Genomic DNA, 25,573 nt, shown 5'->3' on the forward strand with positions numbered 1-25,573 from the left:
TCCCGCAGGACGGGACGGGAGCGCAGCACCGGTGGCTTTCCCGGTGGAGAGATGAGGCGGGGAGGGGGCTCCGGGGGCTGCAGCCGCGGCTCCCGGGAGGGGATGCTGGAGCGGGGCCGGGTACCGGCCTCATCCCGGCCCCGCAGGTGTCCGCGGACCCCGGGGTACGGACCGGCTCGGGAACAGCAGAACTGAGGTCTGCGGGGTGCTGGGGGGTAGGGGGGGGACACCGATTTTCTGGTGGCTATAATGGGCCTGGTGGCAGTTTTCTCGTTTTTTCTTGAATTTCTGTCGTTCTGGGAATGTGTTTGTCTGAAAACACGGCGGGGGGGGGGGGGGAAACTATAATGGGCCTGGTGGCAGTTTTCTCGTTTTTTCTTGAATTTCTGTCGTTCTGGGAATGTGTTTGTCTGAAAACACGGCGGGGGGGGGGGAAACCTTCAAACTGAGTCTTGCTCTTAAATATAGCATCTAAAATTCAGGTTGAAAAGTTACTCCTCCCACCAGGGTTATTGTGTCATTTGATTTTGCAGACTGTTTACATTGTAAGGGGGGAAAGATGAAGGCTTTGAAAGTCTTTCGTATGTTTCGGTTGTGGATTTGTGAATGATAACTCCAAGCCTTGGTCCTTAATGGCAGAGATTGCAAACTGATGGCTCTGGGTAGCTTGCACTGGAAGCACAGTTCAAAGCTGAGCCCAGCCTGTTTCATAAACGAGGTGTCATATGCACTTTAGAGAGCACTTGTCCTTTGTAAAATGCCACAGTCCCCAAAAGCAGGAGGCTCCTGAGCCATTTGCAGAGCAGGTCCCTCCTAAGTGGGTTTTGGAGAAGTCCAGCACGGCAGTCTGTTTTTGGGGACAGAACTGGCACTGAAGTGCCGACTAGCGCTGATCCCCAAATGAAGTTGTCTTCTTCAGCAAGGGAGTAGTCCTGTAGGTAATGCATCTGAAATCAAAGCTATTAAAATGTCCTGTGCTTTACCCGCCTGCGAGGGTGCAGTGTCACCCGGGAGGGCAGGGTCATTTATTAGCCCGAGTTTATTTTGTCACGTGCGGTGAAAGCGGGGTTGCTAATTTAACTGATGGGACTGGTGTATAGATGGGAAAACGTCAGGAGTCGCTTCATTTTTAGGCAGAATGATGGTGCTCCCCTGTCTTTATTTTGCTGGATCACTGCTTGCTAATCCCTGGCTCTGGAAGTGGGGATTTGTCTCAGAGAGCCAGCTAGCTCTTCATGTTTTGATACACAGGCTTTGCAGTCCTCATAGGTCCTGCGAAAGTTGTTTGGAGCAGCAGGTAATTTCAGGAGTATGCAGTGTGACCCCCTGGTACTGAACGTAGCACAACATGCTGTTTTGGTTGGGAATTTATGTAATTTTTATAAACTTCCTGGGCTGCTATGCCGCACCCTAGTCAGAAAAGTACATTTGGATTTTTGTTTTCCTAGAAACTGTATTTAAAAAAAAAAATAATACAATTTTCCTATAATGCACCCTGGGCAGTGATGTGCCGTAACGACACACTCGGGTTCTGTGGCTGCTGAAGTTCTGACAAAGGCAGAAAGTACTAGTGAGGAGAGGAGGCTGGAGACTTGAGCCAAAAGTGGAAGTTTGTGTGGCAGGGAGGCATTCGTATCTCTTGGGCTAAATGTGTTTACTACTGAATCTTTAGAATTTTTCTGGAAGACGTAATAGGAAAAATGCAAATGGCTTTAGGAGTAGTTCTTATTGCTCGTTTATTCTGTTCGTTCAGAGCTGTGGATTAGAGTTGCTTGATCTAGAGAAAAAAGTAAAATTTGTTTCAATATTTTTTATAAACTACAAACTTCAGTGAAATTTGGCAGGAAGGAATGTGATGGTTCCTGGTTCTTAGCCACTCAGACTATGTCTGTATTAAATTATTTTGCTGGTTTAAGACACACATCAAGTACTCAAAAATAGCTCAGGGTTAAAGATTAAAATTAGCAAATGAGTAGTTCATAATTAAAGTCTCATGGTGTTGGAAGCAGCATTACATTTCAGAGATACTGATGTCGAAGCCAACTTCTGCTCATTAGTAGTATCAAAAAATTGGTAGGATATCTTTACAGTTTGGAGCTAGGGCTTGTCTATGCACAGAAGTTGCATTGTTTTACCTTAAATTATGCAGCCTCCCAAGATTCACATGTAATGATACAAAGGTTTTGATGCCAACGTAGCTCATTCCTTGGAGACTAGGGGAATAAGCTCTGTGCCTATAGCAGAACGACTGAATCCAGGCTTGTACTGGAACAGTTATGGAGTCTAGTGGAACAATATGGCTTTACCCAAAATAGTAAAACCAGTAAAAACCAAAATAGTATGGACCAGTCTTTGCTGGTATTAAAATGATACACCTCTACGTCACTTCAGTTCCAAATCTCTGTTCAGGGAATCAGGCAGGTACAAAAGCTGTTATTTATGTGTTATGATCTGGACGACACCCTTCTTTCACGTGAATCTTTGTTCACCAAAAGCCATGATCTACTCGATGTACCCCACATTGTCCCACTCTGTGCCCATCGGCGCAGCCGCAGACAGTGGGGCTGGCCTGGCCAGTGGCCTGTGTGCCCAGCAAACAGTGCCCCTGTGCAGAAACCCTGCAAAAGCCTCTTTTTTATTGCTCCAGAGCCACTTGAACCCCGGTTTTAAGTGAGGTTGAGGCAGTGGGAGGCTGCGCACAGCTGGGCTTGCTGCCTGCACGTCTGCTCGGCCTCAGAGGCACCAGATTCAGTCAAACTGCAGAGGTGTGTGCAATTAATGAGAGACTTTGACCTACTTCATATTCCATTATTGGCTTTGGCCTTGTCTACATGCGGAGATTACACCAATTTAGTTTAAGTCCATTTTTAAAGTGATTTGATTAACCCGGTGTGACCTCGTGTAAGGACATTCTTATTTTGGTTCGAATGAACTTATTTGGGTTTAACCAAAACCTGCACTTAGTCAATTTACACAGAACTGAAATTAGCCATGCCTAAACTGAAAGGAGAACTCATGCCTCTAAATAATGACACAACTTTCTCATGAAAGCAGAACCTTCTGTAAATCTGGAACAGAGTGTAATTACTAACAAATCTGCAGGAGACTGAAAGCTATTCATAGCAAAGTTTTAAAAAAAAAAAGAAAAAGAAAACAAGCAAAACTTAAATATCTTAGTGAGACAAATGAAGAAGTGCCAATAATCCCAGGCCTGGAATACCAAAAGCAGTAGCATGAGGCTTGCAGCAAGGCTCTCCCATGGCTCTTCAGTGCATTTGTGTCCTGTACACAGAGCCCCTCTACAGTCAAAAAATTTAAAAGTGATGCAGGGAACTATAGGCCTGCTGATCTGAACGCAGTAGTATACAGTGTCTCGTGATGTATTTTGTAGGAAAGAATAATTAGACATGGAAATAATGAGGAAGCAGGCTAAATTACAAGATTTTATCAAAGATGGATTGTGCTAGACTAATCTAACATCTTTTTTGTATAACAGATTGTTTAGGTGGGGTAAGGCAGGAGTGCAATTTATCTAAAACCAAGCATTTGATACCATGCCCCAGAGGACATTATTGCTTCAGATGACGATGGTGGTTCAATACAAGAATTGAAAGGTGGAAAAAGAGCTAGTTAAGGAAAAGATACACCAGTTGCATGCAAATAAAGTTGTCTGAATGGAGAGAGGTATCCAAAGAAAGTGATCAGGATGGAGAGAGATTGGTGCTGTTGCTCCATTGGGACCAGGCTTGTGCCTGTTGAATGGAGCCACTCTGACCTGTGGGCAGGATTTGGGTGTGTGCCCAGGAACTGTGCGGGATGACACAAAGTTGGGAGGTATTGTCAATATGGAGGAGGATCAGATTATCATATGAAAGGAATTTAGATGACTCTGTTGATCGGACTGATAGAAATAAAATGACATTTAATAGCGCTGAATGCAACGTCATGCAAAGTTTTAAGCGTGGAGACCAGTAACAAGAATTTCCAGTGTGAAACAGGAGCTCGTCAGCTGTCTGTGACAGAAGGGAGAGATGTGGATGCACTGGCTGGTCAGGAGATACCTGCAAGCACGCAGTGAGATACAGCTGGGAAAGAGACCAATGACATCCTTGGATATGAAAGGAAAATAGTATTAGAGATTCAGGAAAGTGTGATATTATCATTGTAGAAATCATCATGCAGAGTGTCGGTACAAGAGCTTTCCATCGCTCATGGAGTAGCCCATTGGGATTTTGCATAGCTCTGGACACTCCAGCCAGGAAAATGTTAAGTTACAACAGTAGGAGGGGTAGAGATGTGGTTACACAAATGGACCGTCTATTGTATGAAGTTATATTGTATGAGCTTAAAGAGCATAATTTGTTTAGCCCTGGCCAGTTGAACAAATGAAAGGATGGGTTACAGCAGGTCTTTTTACACACAGCTGTGACTAAATAGCAAGAAGGCAGAAAAACTAAGTCAAAAGTTATCATCCGCAGGAGATCAAATTGTCTGAGTTGATCATGAATAAATTTGGATGGGAAATTATAAGAAAGCTTCTAGCTACCTAAGGATTGAAGTTGTGTAATAGTCTTTCAGCAAGGGTAGTTTTGAGATAGATCTTGATAATCTTATGAAAGAGATTATACAATTAAGCTAGAGAGTTCCTGGAGATAGGAAATTAAGTTTGCAGACTTAGTCCTTTGGTGTCCAGTACAGTGATATTTTTAATGTAAGGTTGAAAGGAGAATGGACCTGATGTTGTTTGCACTATTAACCCCGTGCAACAAGACTTCTGCTGTTTTCTTGGGAGCCAAGACAAGAATGAATTTTCCCTGTTGCTGTGATTTGAATCTTTTTTTTTCCCCCCATATTTTCCTTCCTCTCAAGCACTACCCATTGAAAGTGTGCAGTGCAGAGACTCCTTGTAGCATTAGACGGGCACAATTGCCTGCAGTTTTTTCTGGCACGCTCCCTGGTTTAACCTGTTCATCAGATTTTGGGCCAGAGAGGCATTTTTCCTTCAGGTTGTGTTGCCAGTAACCATATTGCATTTCATGGTATATTTTCTGGGATCTGCTGCTAGTGCTGTTTAATGAACTTTGTGCCTCCAAGGACATGCAGTACTGGCAGTGAGCTCTGCTTGTCCTTTTCTGTGTCACAACACAGTTTAATCTTTTGTGGTCCTGATGCGTATCATAAGTTTGTTGTAGGATGTGAGGACAAGTTCTGGGGCTCCTGCTGCATCTCGGAAGGCTGAGGAGATGTTGTGAAGTAGCCATTAATAGTGGTGTTTTCCAAGACTGGAGGGCTGGTGTTGGTGTCCCCACTGTTCCCTTTCCACCTGATATTCCTAAAATAAGTTGCAAAGCTGGACTTAAAATCAGTTCTGCTCTGCTGCTGGTCAGAGCAAAATTCTGTACTTTGTGCAGGATAACCTCTAGAAGAAATAAGAGATTGCTAACCATTAGTGGTGGATTAGTAATTTTAAAAGCACCGTTTTGTTATAGGAAAGTTGAATGTATAATGTGCGCCTTATTACAAGAAAGAGAAAAGCATATTAAAAAAGAAGGGACAGAAACAAGCAGGCAAGCAAGAAGGGAAAACAGCTTGACTTAGCCTGAAGCAGAAATCACATACCTGATAAGCTGCCTGTAAAGAGAAATTGAAATATGGAAAAATGACAGTGCAGATGAGGATAATATTGAGATGGTAGAAGAGGAAGTGTGTTAACCAAACTCCATGGAGCTGTTGAAATGCATTGAATCATCTGACTGTGAATTGTATTCTTAGGCAAACACAATTGTATAATTGATTAATTTGTCGACATTTCTTTAGTGCATAGCACTATGGTAACCAAGAGGCTCGCTAAACATTGTCACAGAGAACACTGTAAAATATATCTTTCCCTAAGAGGGAGGGAGGGAGAGAGGCAGAGCTAGACCTTGGAGCTCTAACTATGGAGGACTGATACACACACGCAAACGTAGCCAAGTGTGTACATCAGCAGTTGGAAATGGCCTCATGTAGGTGGTGGTGGAAGATAGCACAGGAGGGTTTGTTCATGATGTACGTGTTCTGGGCAGGGTTGAAGAGGTGACACTGGCTAACAACTGCCTTGAACACTAGTGCTACCTGCCTTTTGCCGAGCAGATGGACTGAGGACAACTAAGCTACCCTCCCACCAGGCCCTTAACATCCAGGCATCCCCAAACAGACAGGAAAAGCAGAGGGCTTGGTCTGCCTCACACCACCACTGCCACGGCATGGAGGATTATGCCACCCTGCACATCACCCTTGTCGGCTTCTGGGACCTCAGACCTCCAGGGCTGCTTCTCAGGGATTTGCTGCACAAAACAGAAATGTGTGGAGTTTTACACCAAGCACCAAGTACCCTGAGCTTGGCGAGTAGCTGTTGTACCTGCAGTTGCCACCCGGGCTGCTGTCTGTGCCCTGGGCTGGCATTTAGGCAACCCCCCTGGTTCCCCATCTCAGGGTCATGGCTCAGCAGGCACTTAGACTGGACCTCTGCCTCCCCACGATTTGTGTTCTCCCTCACATATAGGTGATCTGTAAGTCAATGTGAGGTGCTTTGTTGAATGCCAGCTATAGAGAGTTTGATTAATTGGTTGGCTAATAAATAAATGCAAAGATATTTGTAGGTGTGTTTACTCTTGTTTACAGACTGCCCAAGCTTAGGCGAGATTTTCAAGTATGTAGCAATGTCAGGAATCATATCCATAAAAATGCTAATCTTCTCTCTTGCTTCATCTGTTCAGCCCACAAACACACGCATACACACATGCTTAAAAGAAATTAATAAGGTTTGTTTGTTCTCTTCTGGGCTCAGCCTACTTTAATCTTGTTTTAACTCACAGCACAGCGTGGTTATTGCTTCAGGACAATAAAGTTTTGGCCATAGGCAACATACTAAGTAAACCATTTTTTTAAGAAATAAACATGCAACAGATGAGCTGATAATAGCTCCCGTTGCCATTAATTATTTTGCTTAGATGTGGCAGCATTGTAGGAAGATTTCCAAGCAAACGCAGAGGGTTTATCTGAAGGGGATGAGATGAACCCCTGGCCCTGAAGAAGGCAAAGGTTGAACTGCCATCAACTTCTGTGCACTGAGATCCGCTGCCAAAGTGTCAGCTGAAGAGAAAAATCAATGTCCCTGAGAGTCAGCCCTTGGGTTTAGGCTGTTTAAGGCTCTAGTGCACAAACTGCAAATCTGTTTTTATGTATAGAGGAGGATGCTGTGTGTTTGGTCCACTGTTGGCTTGTCACAGCAAACACAGCAATTAGAGAGGCTGTAATAGCTGGGGAGGGTTACACCCCTTGCTGAGGAGGTTTGGCCATAAACCTGTTTGTCCTGTCTCTGAGTGCAATGTACACTGGCACGATTTACAATAAATTAGAAATATTCACTCTGATCAAACTGTTTCCAATCAAATTTTATTAAGTGATGTATGAAGTGTGTGTGTTAAGTGAGTCATGTGCGGAAAAAAGATGGGACTTTGGTTGACTGAATGAATAGCAACAGTTTGCTTTTTCTATCAAATAGAATAATTGGAATAGTTTCATTTTGGGGCAGGCTTTTAATGGAAAGTGCACGGTAGGAAGTATGAATAAAACAAACTCTTTGTGCTAATCTTAACACCTACAATTTCTATTTCATCTTGCTTAATGCAGAGGGCTGACCCTTGTCATTAGCGGAGACAATGTGTCAACATAGGAAAAGTGAGTTACTTTATTTACTTTCCACGCTAAACTCTGGGGTTTGCCTCCCACACGGCAGCAGTGATGTGGAGCTGTGTAATTGCAGGGGGAGCATACATTGGCTCTTGGGTGCTAGTGCGACAGACAATTCTCATGCTCATTCTGCTGGAGCATGGACTTCTGTGAAGCTAAATCACTTTCCTACCTGGGGCATCTTCACGTCTCTTGGGACTTGGATCTTCAACTGCAAGACCTTCTGATACCTATATCTCACCAGGCCCAAAGCAGAAGTCTGTTATTGGGGGAAGTTTGCACAATCAGGAACCCTTGCTTAAAAATTTTGTTATGTGGGAAAATTGTCTACAATTCTGTTTTTTCTACTTTCTGGCAATAATTCAGAGTTTGAAAGAAGAGGGTACCAGAAGAAGTTTGTTATAGTAGGGGATTGTATATGATTCTGTCATAGTCCTGGTATACTGTCTGGAAAGGGCAAAGATCCATCACCTAAAATGAGAGAAGAATAAATGTAATGGACTAAAATTTCTACAAAACCATTTGGAAACAAGAAATGAGCCTGAATCAGAACTTTGTCTTAACCAGGACACGTGTTTTGAATCAGGAGCTGAATTCCTCATCCTGGGCATATTCATAGTTAAAAAGACAACCAGCAGACCTATCAAGATCCAGACTGTTAGACTGATTAGTTTGTTGGTACTAGGCTGTTGTGACTAGAGCAGAATCTGTTTTCGCTTGAGGGATGGAAAAAAGACTAATGCAAAGAAGAACTTCTGTGTTTTGATTTTTTTTGAAGACACGCATATGAATATTAATAAGTGATCCAGCTGGAATAGTGTTTCTTAAAAATTGTCCTTAGAGATAGCGTATTATATTAACATGAATTTACTTGCACGGTAAGTAAAATTTTATAAATATAGATCATCATCTTATTTCAAAAGCTGCAGTGTGGAGGAAACTATTCTGGGATTTTCTAATATAGTCCAGTTTGAATTGTTTGAATAAGAAGAGATATCAGTGAATAAATCAGATAATGAGCTGCTTTACATAGAAGGCATAATGCCTATTTATGATGTATGGAAGTCCTGAGAGAGATGAATTGTCAGCTTAATCTTCTTTGGACTGTGTTTGAAATCTACTTTTATGAGGCATTCCTGACTGTTCCGGAGATTATTGCTCAGACACTTATATAGACTTCGTTTATATTTGATTTACAGCGCTACAAGGTCCTTTGCAGGCAAATGTTCTTGTTCTTCAGTTGCTTTTATTTGGTTCCTTGACCTTGAAGTAAAATTTGTAGCGATTATAGGTGTTGCCAGAAGTTTTCTTCTGACCTAGTTGCTCTTGTCAGAACTTAGGAAGCACTGTTATCCCAATGGATGTACCTTACCAGAAGGAGCAGTAATACAGATCATCTCCTTTGTCATTGGCATCTTTGACACAACGTTGAAGAGCTTTGCTGCTGACCTGAGAGGGGCAAGGATTTCTCCCTTGCTCTTCGCAGTAACTAAGAGTATGGAGTTTGGAGCCGTTGCGGTAACTACTTCCTTTTCCTGCTCTTTTGTAAGTTCTTGTGATAAGTTTTCTGTGGAAAAGAAGGATCACTGGATGAATTAAATCAGGTTAGCTAAACATTAGATTTCTCTCTTTGTTTCTAGTAGCGCATTGGCATTGACTCTTTATCCATAAAACAGCTGGGTTTTGAGCAAAAATGGGGAATTTATGTTTGTGTGTTTTCTGACATGAACGTCGTGTTTTATTAGGGAATAATTTCAATCAGCTTTAGTAGCAGCTGATTTTCCTCCCAACCTTGCAATGCTTGCAGCAGCTTCAATGGAAGAGCCCTGATGGGGAAACATTGCTGGAAGGATGTCATGCAATGCTGGCGGCCGGCAGAGCAGGATCGCTGCTCCGCAGAGAGGAAACAAACATCTGTGAGATATTAAAAACTTTTGATAGGGATAGGAAGATAATTCTCAAGATAATTCTGCATCAAGATAGCTCTGCTCTCACCTCTATCCCCTGCCAGGCTTCCTAAGCCCTAGGTCATAAGGTTGGAGAAAATTGTGGGCTGGGTGTGTCGTCCTTCACCTGTAGATACAGAACTTACCAATTGCAGGCAATCGCCACCAGACCCAGGTAGCCTGTCGTCACCTTCCTATTAAGGATGACTGTTTCTAAGACATTAACATTCATGTCAGGTCTAGATATGGATCAGCAGAGGCTTAAATCATTGTCAGGAACAGATGTGAGATACCTAATCAGTTATTTCCTAAGGAAAATGAGTTTGATTGCATGAATAGTTGTAAATATTTCATTCAGCAATTCTGCTACTACGGCAGTGGTAAACAAGCTGCTGAGGCTGAAGAGAAGCATTTTCTGGTACAGTACTTGATTTCTTATTCATTTAAACTTTAGTCTAGAAGAAAGCAGCTTAGGTACTTTGGATTACTTTTTGTGACAGCACTGATCGTAACTGGGGGCTCACTTTGAAGAAAGCCCAACATGGTTAACCCTAATAAGCACAGCCAGCTTCCTCCTGGTTTATGATGTGCAGCATTTGTCCACAGGATAAGCACAAAGCTGCAGATTTTGCCACTGGGAGATATCTTGGCACAGATTTTGGCTTCAGTAGAAAGACGACAACCTGAGCACGAAAACCTCCATCCTCTACTCGGTTTTGCCCCTGCCCACCCGATGCCAGGCTTTGGTGGTGACCACAGTTCCTTGGCTGGGAGGTGAGCTGGGACTGTGTACTCTGTGCCCCTGTCGTGCACTTGCTACACCACGGCTCTGCTGGCTCTTGGAAGCATTGGCTAGACATAAGCAATAATTAAGGACACGGCTTTAATTTCTTGTTTGTCCTGCACTTCTCGCTTGTGGAAAACAAAACTGAATTAATTTGGAAGAAACTTCAATGTTAAATCAGGTTGGGTGTAATACTGATTTCAGTGAAGTAGATTGGAATTTTACTGCTAATCTTTCACGGAAGGGCTGAGAGGAAGAAAAGGAAGGAGGAAGTTAGCTTTTCTCTCTGCCTGATGGAATGCTTTACCTGCTTGAGTTTTGGCTATTGTATCATTTGCTTATGATTTTTAGGAGACAAGAACAAAAGCAGTGCATGAAAGAAGGAGGCTGGGAGTACAGATGATATTTTCCTCTCAAACATGGTGTGAAATTCTGAGGAAACTGGGGCTGCCAGCTAAAGGTCATGGGCATTTTTAACTTCTGCTGCTGGCTTCATGCTACTGCGTAGATGTTTGTCAGGGAACTTGCTGGCCTTGGTGGTATTACATAGTCAGTTATCACAGAAACAAGATACTTTTAAGCCACGTGTTTTTTATGCGTGTGCATTACGGTATGATTCTTTTCATCAGCTGGTTCTAATGTGTATTTTCTCGGCCAGCATAACATCGTTGTGTTAATGGATATTGTTAGTATAGGGGTACACAGTTTAAGGTGCTTTGGTCAGGAAAGCCCTAGGTAATAAATTCATGTTTATCCTAATTCTGGAAACACAAATAAATCCCACTGTTTTCACTGTTTCAAGAATTGTACAGAAGGTTGAAAAAAGAGACCATGTGCCAATGGATATGGCTAAATGAAGGGCCAAGCTTTTCGATGCTCTTTTCACTCTGTCCCAGGTGACATACAATCTCACATTGCAGCCTTTTCAACTGGCCCAGTCTCTTACTTGAAAACCAGGGATGACAGATATTTATAGGTACAGATCCACCATCCTCATCAGCCACATCCACACAGCCAAGGTTTCTCAGCAGGATGGCACTATCCATCGCTGCTGCCATTAGCTGTTTGGTACAGGAGAGTTATCCTTCAAGAGACACGGACTCATGTATTTCATTTACTTGTTGTATTGGAGTTTTTACTTTGACTCATACTAGGAGGATTCTTAGTACTGGACCATTGCAGATGTGGAAAAAAAGCATATTTTAAAATTTTATACATGCTTGCACAATTGTCATCCATCAACAGCATTTAGATGTCCGGAAAAACCCCTATGTCCTTAATTTCAAGGATGCCTATCCTTGTGGGACATGACCAGGTCTCTGTCCCATGTCTTTGCTGTCGGTGAGGAGTCCCCACCTGCCCGTGGTGCAGCGGGTGAGGAGGGACCCTGCAGTGCTGCTCGCTCTGCGAGAGACCAGAGCCCCTTCGAGGGTACAACAGCAGAAACGATGCTCTTTGATCCCTTCCCGTTCCCCTGAGTCTCTGTGCTTACTCAAATCTTTTTTACATGAACATTATCTGAGAGAGACACATCTTTTCCGGTCTTCAATAGTTAAAAAAAAACCCAGCCCTCCAAGAGAATGCCCAAAGCGAAGTGGACATTCAGTCATGCTGAGTCATATTTTGTTATTATGGCTGATTATCCAGCCAGCCATGCAAATAAACTGCAAGGGGGAAAAAAAGGATGTGTGTGAATATCTTATCTACGACAGAATGAGGCCTTGGGTCTTTATGCATAATTTGTGTAACAATAATGACCTAGTATGAAAGTGTTCCGGTGACTGACATATTTGCAGTCTAAAAAAGATAACAAAGTAATAAGAGAGAGAGAAAGATATCTGTGGATGTTTATCTTCTCTCTTCTTCTTTCTGAAGGAAAGTTTTGGTTTCTCATTATATTTCTAGTGCATATCAGCGGTACTATGCAGAATGATGAATATGATTGCAGTTAATTGTTTAAATATTCTTTTATTCCTGAAGCTTTCAAAACAAATAGCCATCTTTTGAGGAGCGAGCTGAGAAGTGATGTGGGCAAGTTAGTGCAAAAGTGAATATTGGATGTGAAGTTAAAAGTGCCTCAGAGAAGAGGGAGAGAAGTAGGGGAGGGGTGTTTTAAAGAAGGAAATAAAACTGGTTATGTTATTAACAACGCCAGTAACATAAGTGGCAGTAATTCGTCTTGAAAGAAATTTGTAAACTTAAATAGTTCAAATTTATCCTTGGTGTAACAACAATGGAATTACACTTAGATCAACATCTTTTCTGTTGCATAAGTCTTCTAGGGTTACTTAATGCAAATACTACAAATGAGCATGACTTTGTCCAAATGCATTTGCTGACTATATTTATCATCTGTCTTCTTCATAGTAAATGAGAAGAGACATCTGTGGAGAAGGTCTGGTAGCCACAGAAAATATTTTGCATCGTAGTGTCTAACTGGTGCCATTATGAGCAATTCTCATCTCAAAGAGCTGTTCTTCAGGGCCGCTGAGACACAAAAGTACATTTGGTGTTTCAGACCCTTTGCAACTGTATGATATATTTTTAATTCAGGAAGTAAAACACTGGATGGAAAAGTGCCACTTCAAGACAACTGTGAGTGATTTTGGAAATTCTGAGTAATGAGATGAGTTTTTTCACAATAATAGTCGAGTCCAGCCCTTAATCATACACTTGAAACAAGTGGGCTCAGACCTTATGAAAGGTGTTTACTTATTCAGCTTTAAGGCACAGGCCAAGAAATAACTTGATCGGATTAGCTGAGTTTGAATAGGAACAGCAGCAAATAGAATCAAATGAGTGTGAACGGTGCTGCTGTGCTCTCTATTAGAAAAATATCTGCCAGCTGCCGTTGTGGAGTATAATCCTGCAAGATGCTGACGCCTCTGGTTCCCATTGCCCCAGGGAGCTGGGCCAGGGCACTTCAGGCGAGCGGCTCCCATTACTCACCTTAGTCAAACAATGGTTTTTCTCTGAAATCCTTCTTTTCCCCGTTACATAAAGGCTGATTCTTTTCTACCTCCTCTTTCTTGAAAGGCTCTTGACGCTTACAGGGGCTGGGTGCGTTGCTGGTTATTCTCAGCTGCAAGATTACAGAGATGGCAGCGGTAAGGTCAGTGGGGCATGAACACGGCTCAGCTGGAGAGCAGATGTGAGCAGATCATTTAAGGAAAGCAGCTGAAATTCTCGGAGCCAAATGAGGATAAGACAAAATTTGAAATGTAAGGCCTTTGTTTAAATTCCTTCTGACTGATGTGCACATTATACCTGGAATGCTCCAGAATTAAACACACCGAGAGGGTAAAGAAGTTTCTTATGCTTGAACTTGGACGCGGGAAGCCAAAGATGTAAAATGAGGTCAGTTAGCTCAGCTGCAGTGAATCCTTTGATATTCATTTAATGGATAAGTAGATAAAACTCTAAGTAAGCTTGCATGGGAGACTTTGAATTTTAACTACTAAAGCTCTTTATAGTTTTCTTACAGGTCTTTTACATAGACTGGACATCAGGAAGCATTTCTTTAGCGAGAGGGTGGTCAAACACTGGAACAGGCTTTCTCGAGAGGTGGTCGATGCTCCAAGCCTGTCCAGTGTTTGAGCGGCATTTGGAGAATGGCCTTAATAACATGCTTTAACTTTTGGTCAGGCAGTTGGACTAGATGATCATTGTAGTTTCCTTCCAACTAAAATATTTCATGCTATTCTATAGGGCAGTTTAACTGCTCAGACAGTGCTGTTCCACTTCTGCTGCAGTACCACCACAGGTCTGCTCAACCTGTTTTCTCATTTCTTCTCTGAACCAGAGGTGGTCTGGCTCTGGGAAATTCATTGTTTTGGCAGACTTTGGGATTGAGATTTATTCTGAAGTCGAGAAGTTGAACTCTGGATCAGAAGCTGAATTCTCTTCTGGTATAGGGAGGCTTTCAGTCTGGTTCAGACCTATCTCTAATCCTTTTGTTGCAGTATTTCCTTTTTTTGAATAGCTTCCTTATGTATTGAGTTCCAGAAATTCCAGGCTGGTGATACACATGGGAAACAGATTGCAACAGAGAGCAGATTAAATTACTCAGGTCTAGGATTACTGAGGCAGAACACTTTTTCTTCGTGTTGTTTGAAAAGGGAGAAGAATCTTCCTTTTTTTATTTATAGGAAGAGGTTTGAGATCAAATGACTCTGAGCTGCCCTTTTATTGGTCAGTCAGTGATCACTTCAGGAAAAAATAACAAACTGGGGTTTTTTCCCTCTCCTTCATTTGAAAATCAGTTCTTACCAGTGCTGTGTGTTTAAGGGAGTTCTAAGACTATAAGACTATAGATGCTTCAGGAAGCTTATTTTAGGAGGGAAGACTTGACTGAATGCCAGTAGACAGAGCTAATCATGAGGACATCTGGATTCACTTCTTAACTCTGCTGCATGACCTTGGGTCAATGATTTAGGTTGAGCTTTTCCGAAATGTGCGTTGTCTGTAGATGCTTATGCTGGGTTTCAGCATTACTGAAAATCAGGCTGTAACTGCATTTACTGTTTCAAATTCAGCTTCCCAAAACTGGGACACCCGTAAAAAGAGACAGAGGTAAAATGTGTGTCCCTGTTTCCTCACCTGTACAACAAGGATAACTGTGTTTATGGAGTGCATTGAGTCCTCCTGATGTAAAAGCATTAGAGGAGAGAGAGGATGGCAGCAAGCTGCTTGCAAAGCATCAGAAAAGTAGACGCTGTTCAGCACAAATCAAAGGATGCTGAACAAGAACCAGACTTCCAGGACCTCCCACTCTACCAGCCGAAGGGCTCCCCAGGCAGTGTAGAAGACCAAGCAGATCTGAGGAAGTGTAGAAATGACAGTGTCAAGGATAGCCATCTGTCTGCAGACTGTCTCTACAGCACCCAGCCCATCCAGCTGCCTTCCCATGCATTGCCCAACAGCAGCAGAAGAGCAGCTGAGTTGTTTTTTCTTGGAGGGGGGTCCAGGGGCATTGCACTGAGTGTGACCAGGGCAGTGCAGGTGTAGGAAGCCATGTGCTTCCAGGAGGCTCTGATTTGTGTCACATACAGTCAGTCTGTGCATGCCAGAAAGGGGCAGACCTACTATGCAGGTGTGGATCAACTCTGCTAAACATCTGGTCATGTTGTGGAGGAGTCCTGATAAGTATCAGGCTCCTTTCATTAAAATGGGTGAGGGATTTGGTAGATTCTTCTTGTTTTCAGGGGTGATAGGAGTGTAGAGCACATTTGCAGGTGCATCCTCCAAGATTGACTCTGGTTGCTGCCAGGCTTTGAAGTGAGCTGAGGCACATCAACAGGGCAATGGCCAGGGGAGTACTGTACGTAGACAGAAGATGTTCGAGTTTGGAAACTCCAAAAATCCTCCAGTCCACAAATAGCTCCCACCCTCTGCTGGTCCTACAACCTGTGAGCAGATGGACTTTGAAGCCAAGTCATACCAGCATTTTTCTCCTCACTGGAGCAGAATAGTTTGGAAGTGTGGTCCTGGAACCACCTAGGACCCATTCCTGACACAGTTGAAGGCCCCTGCAGTACAAGGCAAGCAGCCCTCAGGCCTTATGTTTATTCTTGAATTAGGAGTTCAACTTCCACCACCAGCAAACACAGAGCACAAGTGCTCATCTCCTCATCTGTACCATCCACAAGCATCTGAAATTCATTTTATATATGGCACTGCGAAGGTCAAAGAAGAAACAAAGCAAAAAATGTATTGTTTGAGGAGAAAAAGAGAACAGCTGAGGACATTAATACTACTATTGTCTCTTTCAATGAACTGGTAGTTGCTGGGGGTGTTCTCTTGCTGAGGAAAGTAGAGGAGAAGGTATTTAGTTTAATTAGATAGATGATTTTCTCTGTTGTCTAATGATTACATTTATTCTGTGCACAGGGAGAGCATAAGGCGTAAAAGTAGGCAGTTTAATGACACACAGACTTCATGTAGCTGTCTGCTTGGGATGAGTTTCACCCATAGTAAATAGAAGAGATGGGAAATTACAAGAGGGATTTCAGGATAACACATCCAAAAAGGCAGCTTTGACATGTTTGTCCTAGTGTCTACATAGTTGCGAAAACAAAATCCAGAACTGAAAAAGGACCCAATGACCTCGCTAAATGCCACAAATACAGTTGATGCAAGCTGTGTCCTCTTGGTGGGAGTAAGGCACAGCACCTCCCAGGGAGAAGCTCCAGCTGGTGATCCCTGAAAACGGAGCACAAGGTGTCAGGGTGCCCAGCGCCCGCTTCAGCGGCAGTTCTGCAGTAGGTGCAGAGACCAACGCTGTCGAGTTGGCAGAGAGTGTTGGTTTCTTTTAAAAATGTTCCTTCTGTTTTGCTCTTGATAGTGTTGAAAGTATTCTGAATGAAACCCTGAAATGAGCCAGAATTTCAGCAATGGGTTTATGATTAGATGCTGTACGTATTGTTTAAGCTGCAGAATCAATAGCTTTGGGGATTTCTTTAGCTTGTTGAGCCACGCTTTTCATTGCTGAAATTTATTGGGTTAACCTTCCCACACACGCACACACCATCCTTTGTGATTTGCCAGAGAAGTGAATATGATAGAAAGTGGCCTGAGGCATGAGAGAGGGAGCTCTGCTCACCCTGCCTTCGCCTGCGCCCGGCAGGAAGGGTTACTTAACTGCCAGCATCAGGCGGTGAGCGGTGCAGGAGTCATCCTGAACGTCACCCCTGCTTTCCTTGGTAGAAATTGCTCTTGGTATTTTTTTGCAAATTGCTCTCAAGTAAAAATGCGTGTTTATATATGTGTGTCTGTGCACCCACCCACACACCCACACACATGCATTTGCACCATCAGTATCAGCCATAAGCGGAAGCAGAGCTTTAAGATCTCTTGTATTTACTGGAAGTTTTGGAGAATATTCTGTTCTGACTGTTAGATTTCAATATTGCTGCCTTCTCTTTAGTTCTGTGTGCCTTTCCTGGAAATAGTCCCGTGAAAACGCACATCTCAATTTCTGCTGAAGAACTGACTGTGGACAACTGCTTTTCTCCCATTCCACATAAGAGAAAACTGAGTTATTATTTGAGGATTATTTGGCTCTATGTCTGACTGAGTCAGGTGTATTAAAGAATTGTTTATGGGTTAGATATCATCGTTTCATACCACATTTACCTTTCCTGTAGTAACTGAACAGCTGCAAATGGAGGTATCCATGCAAAACTGCAGGAGAAGTATTATTTGCATATGCATTTTTATCCGACCCTGCATGTGCCAGTTTTGTACTACTTAGGGCTGTGAATCAGCAGTTCTGCCTTTTGCCATGTTTTGAGACTTTTAAGGGGCTATTAGACAAATTGATAGAATTAATTAAATGCACTCCCTTCTTGTTACAGAAACCCTGGAGACATTTCAAATAATATTCTACAATGTTGTATCTTCACCCTGCAAGGTTCAGTAATTTGCTAGAATGGAACGAACTTGGCCAGCTATTTTCTCCAGGATCTGACAAAAATCCTAGAGGACCAAATGTTCCAGTAATCATCTTTTCTTCTCAAGTGTCTGTTAGTTTTTAATCCTTTCCCCCCTTTCTTTTGTCAGAAAATGCCATATCCTGGTTAAAAAGATGAAAAAACAAAAAAGCCAACACACCACCATTGTTCCTCCCTGTATTTTTCATTTCAGTTCTGAGCTGAATCACAGTGTTCTGATCCAGCCTTTTTTATGGTGTAATTGTTTTGTATAATCCATTTTCTTTGGGCACCTCTTAGCTTCTGTCTGAAGCTGTTTCTGCTATAATGAATGTAGTAATAAATCTGTCACAGGTAACAAGCTAAATTTAGAGCTCAATAAACCAGGGGAGAGTATGCTGTAGATAAGTGAGCACATCGAGATGCAGTAGTTACTGGCACAAAAAGTCCACTTCTGACAGGTTAACAAAAGAGGACAGAATATTTGGTTCCCTCACTGATTCACCACCCTTACCCGTGTTCCAGAAAACAAAGATGCTGTGCTAAAATACAGATATGGTCCCGGCATGTCACCCTGCCTTGACACCCCCAAAGAGGGAAGGTGCGTGTCAGCTGCCCCAGAGGAATGTGCTCTACAGGACAGACCACTTCCCTCTGCCATCCCCCCGTGGAGATGTGGGGCGGTGTTTCTGTAAATCACGGAGCTGCCACTGAATGAGGGGGATCCCAATTCCTCCAAAGAGGCAAAGGAATTAGGAGCAGGACAGGACCAAGTGCTCCTGGACCTGGACTAAGGTGGTGTGGGAGCCAACCGTCTTGAAGACACCCAGCCTGGAAAAGAGGAGGCTGAGGGGAGACCTTATTGCTCTCTACAACTACCTGAAAGGAGGTAGTAGAGAGGTGGGGGTTGGTCTCTTCTCTCAAGTCACAGGCGACAGGACAAGAGGAAATGGCCTCAAGTTACGCCAGGGGAGGTTCAGGCTGGATATTAGGAAAAATTTTTTCACTGAAAGGGTTATCAGCCATTGGAATGGGCTGCCCAGGGAGGTGGTTGAGGCACCATCCCTGGGGTTGTTCAAAAGACAGGTTGATATAGTGCTGGGAGGTATGGTTTAGTGATGGTGATTCTTCTTGTTTGTTGTGTGGGTGTCTATTTTTGTCAGTTAGGTTGATGGTTGGACAAGATGATCTTTAAGGTCCCTTCCAACCTAGAAGATTCTGTGATTCTGTGATCTGATCCCCACCAGCATGATCTCTAAGGTAGCGTGTTCCTAAATCTGGTGGTCCAGCATGCCTCAGACCTGGACAAGCCCAGAGTTCCCAGAGCTGAATGGCTTATTGATTGTCAGCACTGAGATCATGATAACATTTTTTTTCTCTTTTAAGAAGAGGAAAGTGAAGAACACAGAGAAGAAAAAGCAATGGAAAGATGAGGGCAGGTGACATAAGAAACAACAAGATGGAGAGAAACCACGTTCAAGAAAGATCCAATTCTCTGAATTGCAAACCGTTGGATGTTAAGTAAGGGGGATAAGTGGAAGAAGAGCAGGAAAGAGTGAAGAACAACAGTAGGCAAGGCATGGCAAGGAAGGGAAAGGGTGAAGTGCAAGCAGAAAAATATTAAGCAAGCAGGTCAAATAATGGAGAGATGCAACTCCTTGGCCACATCTGTTTTGGTCTTTGCATTTCTGCGTCGTGTCTTCACACCCAGCTGTGCCGCAGCAGCAGCCACGAGGCCGTGCTGGATGGGGTACTCTGGCAGAGATAATGCCATAGCCCTGGAGAGCAGCTACTGCGCCCGGTGCTGGCTGGGACAAAGCCCGTCCAGGAGCATTTGTCCTAAGGGTGTGTGAGTTTGTCGCTGGAGTCTGCTCAGTATGAGCCAAAGACCTCTGCAGTGGAGGGCTGCGGGAGCCGTGGCTGTCCCCTCTGCCCCCTGTGAGGGGGGGATGCCCGGGGAGCTCGGGGCAGGTGGCTCAGGACAGGCTCGGGTGCCCCGGTGCATGAACGGAGGCAGTCATCTCTTCTTGTGCTAAACAGCACTGTTTTGGCTTTTCAAATGTCATTGACATTAGCATCTTATAATTGAATCAGTAGCGCTTTACTGAAAAGGTTAAATTCTGCCTTTTAAAAATTAAATCAGCTGTTTAGCTGTCAATGACGGCCATGCCCTCCTGTTGCCTCAAGAAGAATGAAACATTGGCATATTGACATACAAATTGTGTTGCCGGAGAATGCATTAACTCTCATATTTATGACTGCATTGTGCCACAAAGTGCTGCGTCTTGTAATTGAGGGCTCTCTGCTGAATTCGTTGCTTGTAAAATCTGTGGAAATTATTAGCACAGCACATTTTCATAATTAAAATATTTCCTACAGTATAGATTTGAAGACTCCCTAACTGCCATACATTATTTAAATGCAAAATTTTATGAAAATTTAAATACAAGTACAACAAAGTTGCACTTTGCATAGAGAATATTTTTAATGAGACCAGTTGATACAGTTGGGAAAAGCAATCAAATTAGCTGGGTCCAAGGACCTTTCTTAGGTGACCAATGAAAGCTTTATTTGCTGCTGATCACAAAGAAATGTGCAGCATTACACTCACAGAGTGATCTTTGCCTTGCCATCAGTGGCACAACCAAATAATTAATACCATAATGAAGCATTCATAGGAACCATTGTTTTCAGGGGATAATTCTTACTACTGTGATGTTCCATTAAGAGTTATCCTAAGGTAATATTAATATCTGCAGCAAGATGATTTGCAGCAAGCCAATAAATAAACATTTTCTTTAGCAAAAGGTTTGCAGTTTTAGACAGCTCCTGAAGTCTGACACTTCTGCAAAACAAAGAATTTTAAATAAATTCCCTCTCCCATTCTCTTTTCAGTAAAAAATGTGCCAGAATATTGCAGATAGCACGAAATAGTCCTTTAAATATTAGCTGTGTGTCTGAGAAGTCCATTTGTCTTGTTAAGACTGTCATACTACATTACCCTTTCCGTAACCCTGGAAACAACTTCAAAAACTGTGATATTTGAAAAGTCTAAAATATAACTTGCCCTTAAAATGCTATGGGTGTTTTTTGAGACTCCCTGTACAAGGGAAGAAAAAAAAATCTTTTCCTCTTGCAGAGGTCATTAAGCAGTGATGGATGTGCATTTCTGTGTGAGGGAGCTGATCCTCACCTGTTGTAGGTGGGGTGAAAAAATGATGCTAGCAGCACTGACAAGTGTCCTCTCTCTTTACCTGCCCACAGAGTTCAGGAGTCCTTCTCTCTGAGTGTTGCAGAAGAGGATTTTCAGGAGGCAATAAATAAATTTTGATCCCTCTAGTTAATACAGTTAAGGTCAAAGAGATTCTATCTGGAGCTATTTAAAATACTCTTAACATGCAGACATACTGCTGTCAGTAGTGCTAAGTGCCTTATCTTGCTGAGGAGTGTATACAACCCTTATGAAACTATTCTTAAGTATTCTGGTTACTATATTTAGCTCTGGCTCATAACAAGACAAAAAGCACTTAGCTAAATGTAGTCCTGAAGTGCTTAATCCGGTTAAGAATATTTTGTCCTTAGGTGTCTTCTACTAAGACTTTTTGTAGCTCACCATCCTGCTGCATCATGCAAAAAGCTTCTCTGTGTGTTTGGGGCTGGGAATTCTTTTATGGCCATTTATTCTGTTAAAGCCTCAAAGGCTGATGTTGACTGTGGCCACCTCTTGAGTTCATTGGGGGTGTCCCATGGGGACTGTCCTGAGAAACCTCATTCCTCTGCCCCTTGCGGCTCTCATCGGCTGTATGTCTGTGATAGCTGCTGCTAGAGACTGGAGAACTGGGGCTTTGTTTCCCAATTTAGACTCGGTAAGCATTAACTGGACTGCTGTCTCTCTCCGTGGTCAAACAGCTTCCCTCAGCTTACTGCTACTCGAGCCAGCTGGGAGGGGAGCTACTCGTACAAGGCAGAAAACCCATCAGGCTTCCCAGGAGTTTTCAGTTGTTAGACAACCTATGGGCAGGGCAGTGTGAAGGTTTCTGCATAAAGCTTTGCACTCGAAGCTGGGGAAGAATCCCTTTGGCTGCATTTTTGCATACTTCAGCCCGTATAGAAAAAAAGTGTTTCCTGAAAAATTGTGATCGCTCTGCTTGTGTATTCATAAGCGTTTTTTAGAATTTAACCCATCACTTTAAAAAGAATTTTCTTTATACATATCTCAGAAATTCTTATGAGTTAGTAAAATTTCCATATGAGTCATTCTTCTAGAGGAAAAGCAACTATATGATTTTGGTAAAACAGCACTGACTGATGAGGAGCAGTGACCAAGATAAGCACCTCAGTTCTATGATAGTTCAATAGGGTAACAAATAAGATCACGTGCTCCTTTCCAACTAGGATAGAAGCTTGTAACTTGACAAGCGTACAGCGACTGTGAGAACAGAAGCACAGCCACAGATCCACCACGTTTAAACTTGTTACACAGCGGTTGTTTTCAGCTGCAGCTTCACTAGGGATATGAGGAGTTGCATGAGCTTTTCCCTGGAAGTTTGTGTTCCATGCTGAAAATGCTCACTTCCTGCCAACTACATTTTTTACTGAATCACTTACCTCTGAAACACATTAAGTATTTTAAATTTTACCCCTGTACTTCTGTTGTGTCAGGAGGTTCAGGCCTCTTGCAGGTAACTTCTGTATTACATTTACAACAACCCCATCACGGTCTGACATCATTCCATTTATCTGCAATGAGCAGGAATTTGGCTGGTGGTCTCACGTGACTCACATACACCTTCCCTACAAAGCACTCTCACCGTATCACTGCTCAGGATCTGTGTTGCTCGTGATGTTCAGCAGTCGTGGCCCCAGTTTGTCAGCCCCTTCCCCGTCCCAGCCACCCTTCGCAGTGTGCATGCCTGACGTGGGTCTCTTGCAGTGGTTCTTCAGCCGCTTCTTCTTGTGTTTCCTTCCCTTTGGGGTGTTTTCAGTAGTTGGAGAAATAAACAAGCTCTCACTAGTCCTTTAGACGGTCAAAAATGTGGGGGTATATTTACTTGTTCACAGTGGTTACAAATATGTACTCCCTGGTAGTGGCAGTGAGTTTTCTGCAGTGTCTTGAGCTGATGCTGGAGCTCACGGTAACAGGAGAAACAGCCGTGAACTTGGACTCAAAGCAGGGAGGTCACTTCAAGGGCATAAAAAGCTTGTTCAATGTGGAAGCCCAGCATTTGGCTGTTGTTGAAGACACTACTGTCAGTCATGGACAGTTTGGTTGTGTCCGCATCCTTCCTGAGAATGAGGCTCATCTGAAGCCAAAAAATTTCAACAGTGATGGTTTCAGGGAGTTGGGCACTGTGGTGTCTGTGTGGTCAAGAGTTTAGGGTGTTCATTAGTAACCACTTAAATCACAAATAAAACAAGTCGTGTGTTTCATTAGTAGCAATTCTTAGTAGGAGGCCTTAAATCCTCAATGGTCTGAAGTTGCGGCAAGGGAGATTTAGATCAGATATTAGAAAGAACTACTTTACTGAGAGAGTGGTCAGGCACTGGAACAGCCTGCCCAGGGAGGTGGTGGATTCACCATCCCTGGAGGTATTTAAGAAATGTATAGACATGGCTCTTCAGGGCATGCTCTAGTGCCCAAGGTTATTGGTTTATGGTGAGGTGTTGAGTGTGGGGTTTAGTTGGTGGGTGTGCTGTTTTTGGTGGGCGTTTGGTGTGGTGTGTTTTGTATTTGTTTGGGGGTTTTTTTGTTTGGTTTTTTTTTTGTGGTTGGACTCGATGATCTCAGAGGTCCCTTCCAACCACTAAGATTCTGTGATTCTGTGATTCTGTGAAATCCATCCACAGGTGGGTGATTGTAGTTTGCACTGATTTTAGGTGATCATGTTCATCTTGAAGGAGGTTTTTGATTGTGTGATTGGATAGACGAAGTATGGATCATACTCACCAGTTTTCATAGTATGTGTGCAAGGTAAACTGTCATACTTTGGAAGGCCACTGATCAATCCTCAGTGGCCGTAAGCTAGTGAGACCATTCCTCCATCCTGCTGGGCCACATGGCTTTTTGGACACAAGAAGTCAAGTTGGCTTTCCCAGGCTGCTTCTGCAGCAGCAGGCGGTTCACATAGAGCCAGGAGCCCCAGAACATGGTCCAGCTCCTTTTCCTAGAAGCTTTGCTGAGCTTTCACCAGTTAAACTTGAGCATGTTTCGAATTTATGGTGGTAGATGTTTTCAGCTAGAAGTGTTCTCTGAGTTAAGTCTTGCCTGCAACTGTGTTTTAACTGGGTTTCCTTTTCCTTCCAGGACTAATTTTTCTCTGTCTCTATTTATATGGTGATAAGAAGTGCTGATCTCACTCCGTCAGTCTGGACTGATGAATCTGAAGAATAGAACAGGTAATTTCTCATTTGGCTTGTAGCTTTCAGTGACTCAGGCCGTGAGAACCGCTCCCTCCCCATGGAGTGCATTCCTATGTTGGGACAAAAGAAATACAGTTTCTTCTGTCTGGGTCATCTGCAGGGAAGGAGATTCTTGCCCTGAAGCAGGAAAGGGAGAGTAAATTCTTGTAGCTTTTACTGTGAGCAGCATCTTTGTCTTCCTATCAGTTGTGGGTGGTTTAATTTAGTGTTACTTTTATAGCCATGGGGTTGTTTGAGCTTGGAGTAGTCTTAAAGCAGGGAAAAACATTTGGATGTACCCACTGAAAAATGCCCCTTGGGTGCTGGGTGGGGTGGGAGGGTTTTGCCAGTGAAAATGCTCTCTAGAGGTGGAGGCAGATTGGTGCTGATGCTGGGGATGGGGGTGAACCTCCACTTTGAAGGTGTCTGAGGGGGGAGCAACCCAGCAGAGCTGACCCCAGCAACGCGGTGTGGAGTGATGGCAACAGCTTGCCTGCACCTTCCTGGCTCCCCCTCCCTTGGACTTGGCCCATCTGAGTCTCAGGAAGCAAGTCACCAGTGAAGAGTTTACCCTCATGTTGAATTTTGCATCATTTCACAGGGCTTGAGGGTACCATGTCCTTACTGGAGTTGTTGCCAACTTACCTGTGCTGCTGGAGCAGTTAAGATAAAGTGAAGGCAGCAGCCCACAATGACTGTTTTGGTGCAGGGACATATAGAACCTAGGGAACTCGGGTCACATTCCCTTTTTTTCACTGGTTAGTGCCAGGTGAGGAAGTTTTAACTTGAAGTCTTGGGTATGAATCCCAGTGGCAACTTGGATGATGTGGTGTTAAGTCCACCAGTGCAAGCAGCAGTCATTGGCTGCAGGGTGCTTTGGATGAGCCTGTCTGTCATATCATCTCTTAGATGTCCTGAGAGTACCCTGCTGTTGCCTAATACTAATCCTTTGGGAGATTAGCACAGTTTCCTTCTTCCTCCTATGCCCTTCCACTGGGAAAGAAATCTCAGATACATTTCAGGCTTGAAATCAACCAGCTTGAAATCAACCAGCAGCCAGTTGGATTTCCCAAAACAGGACCAGTGCCTCCTGGTGCAGAGCTCAGAGTCAATTTGGCTCTCACATTTCCAAGGGAGATCTGATTCCTGTGCAGAGTTCAGTGTTTTAGCAGGGTTCCCCATCCTGTGGCAGAGGGGAGTGCAAAGGCAGGGCAAGGGGCTGCTGGCTCTTAGCTCTTTCCCTCTGAAGTCATGCTTATTGTAACTGTACATTTGGGTAT

At 43.4% G+C, this 25,573-nt stretch overlaps 1 protein-coding gene across 3 annotated transcripts in view; it reads left to right on the forward strand.

The window, feature by feature from the left end:
- The window catches only part of PASD1 (PAS domain containing 1), a 56,017-nt gene that overhangs the window by 208 nt on the left and 30,236 nt on the right, over positions 1-25,573 (forward strand). For all 3 annotated transcript variants that reach the window (XM_014954948.1, XM_014954950.1, XM_014954949.1), the window contains exon 2: positions 24,199-24,290. The gene's annotated coding sequence lies outside the window, so the exon portion shown is untranslated. The remainder of the gene's footprint in view (positions 1-24,198; positions 24,291-25,573) is intronic.

This window comes from Calidris pugnax, unplaced genomic scaffold (assembly GCF_001431845.1).
Source record: "Calidris pugnax isolate Ruff unplaced genomic scaffold, ASM143184v1 scaffold38, whole genome shotgun sequence".
In the NCBI taxonomy this organism is placed as follows: domain Eukaryota; kingdom Metazoa; phylum Chordata; class Aves; order Charadriiformes; family Scolopacidae; genus Calidris; species Calidris pugnax.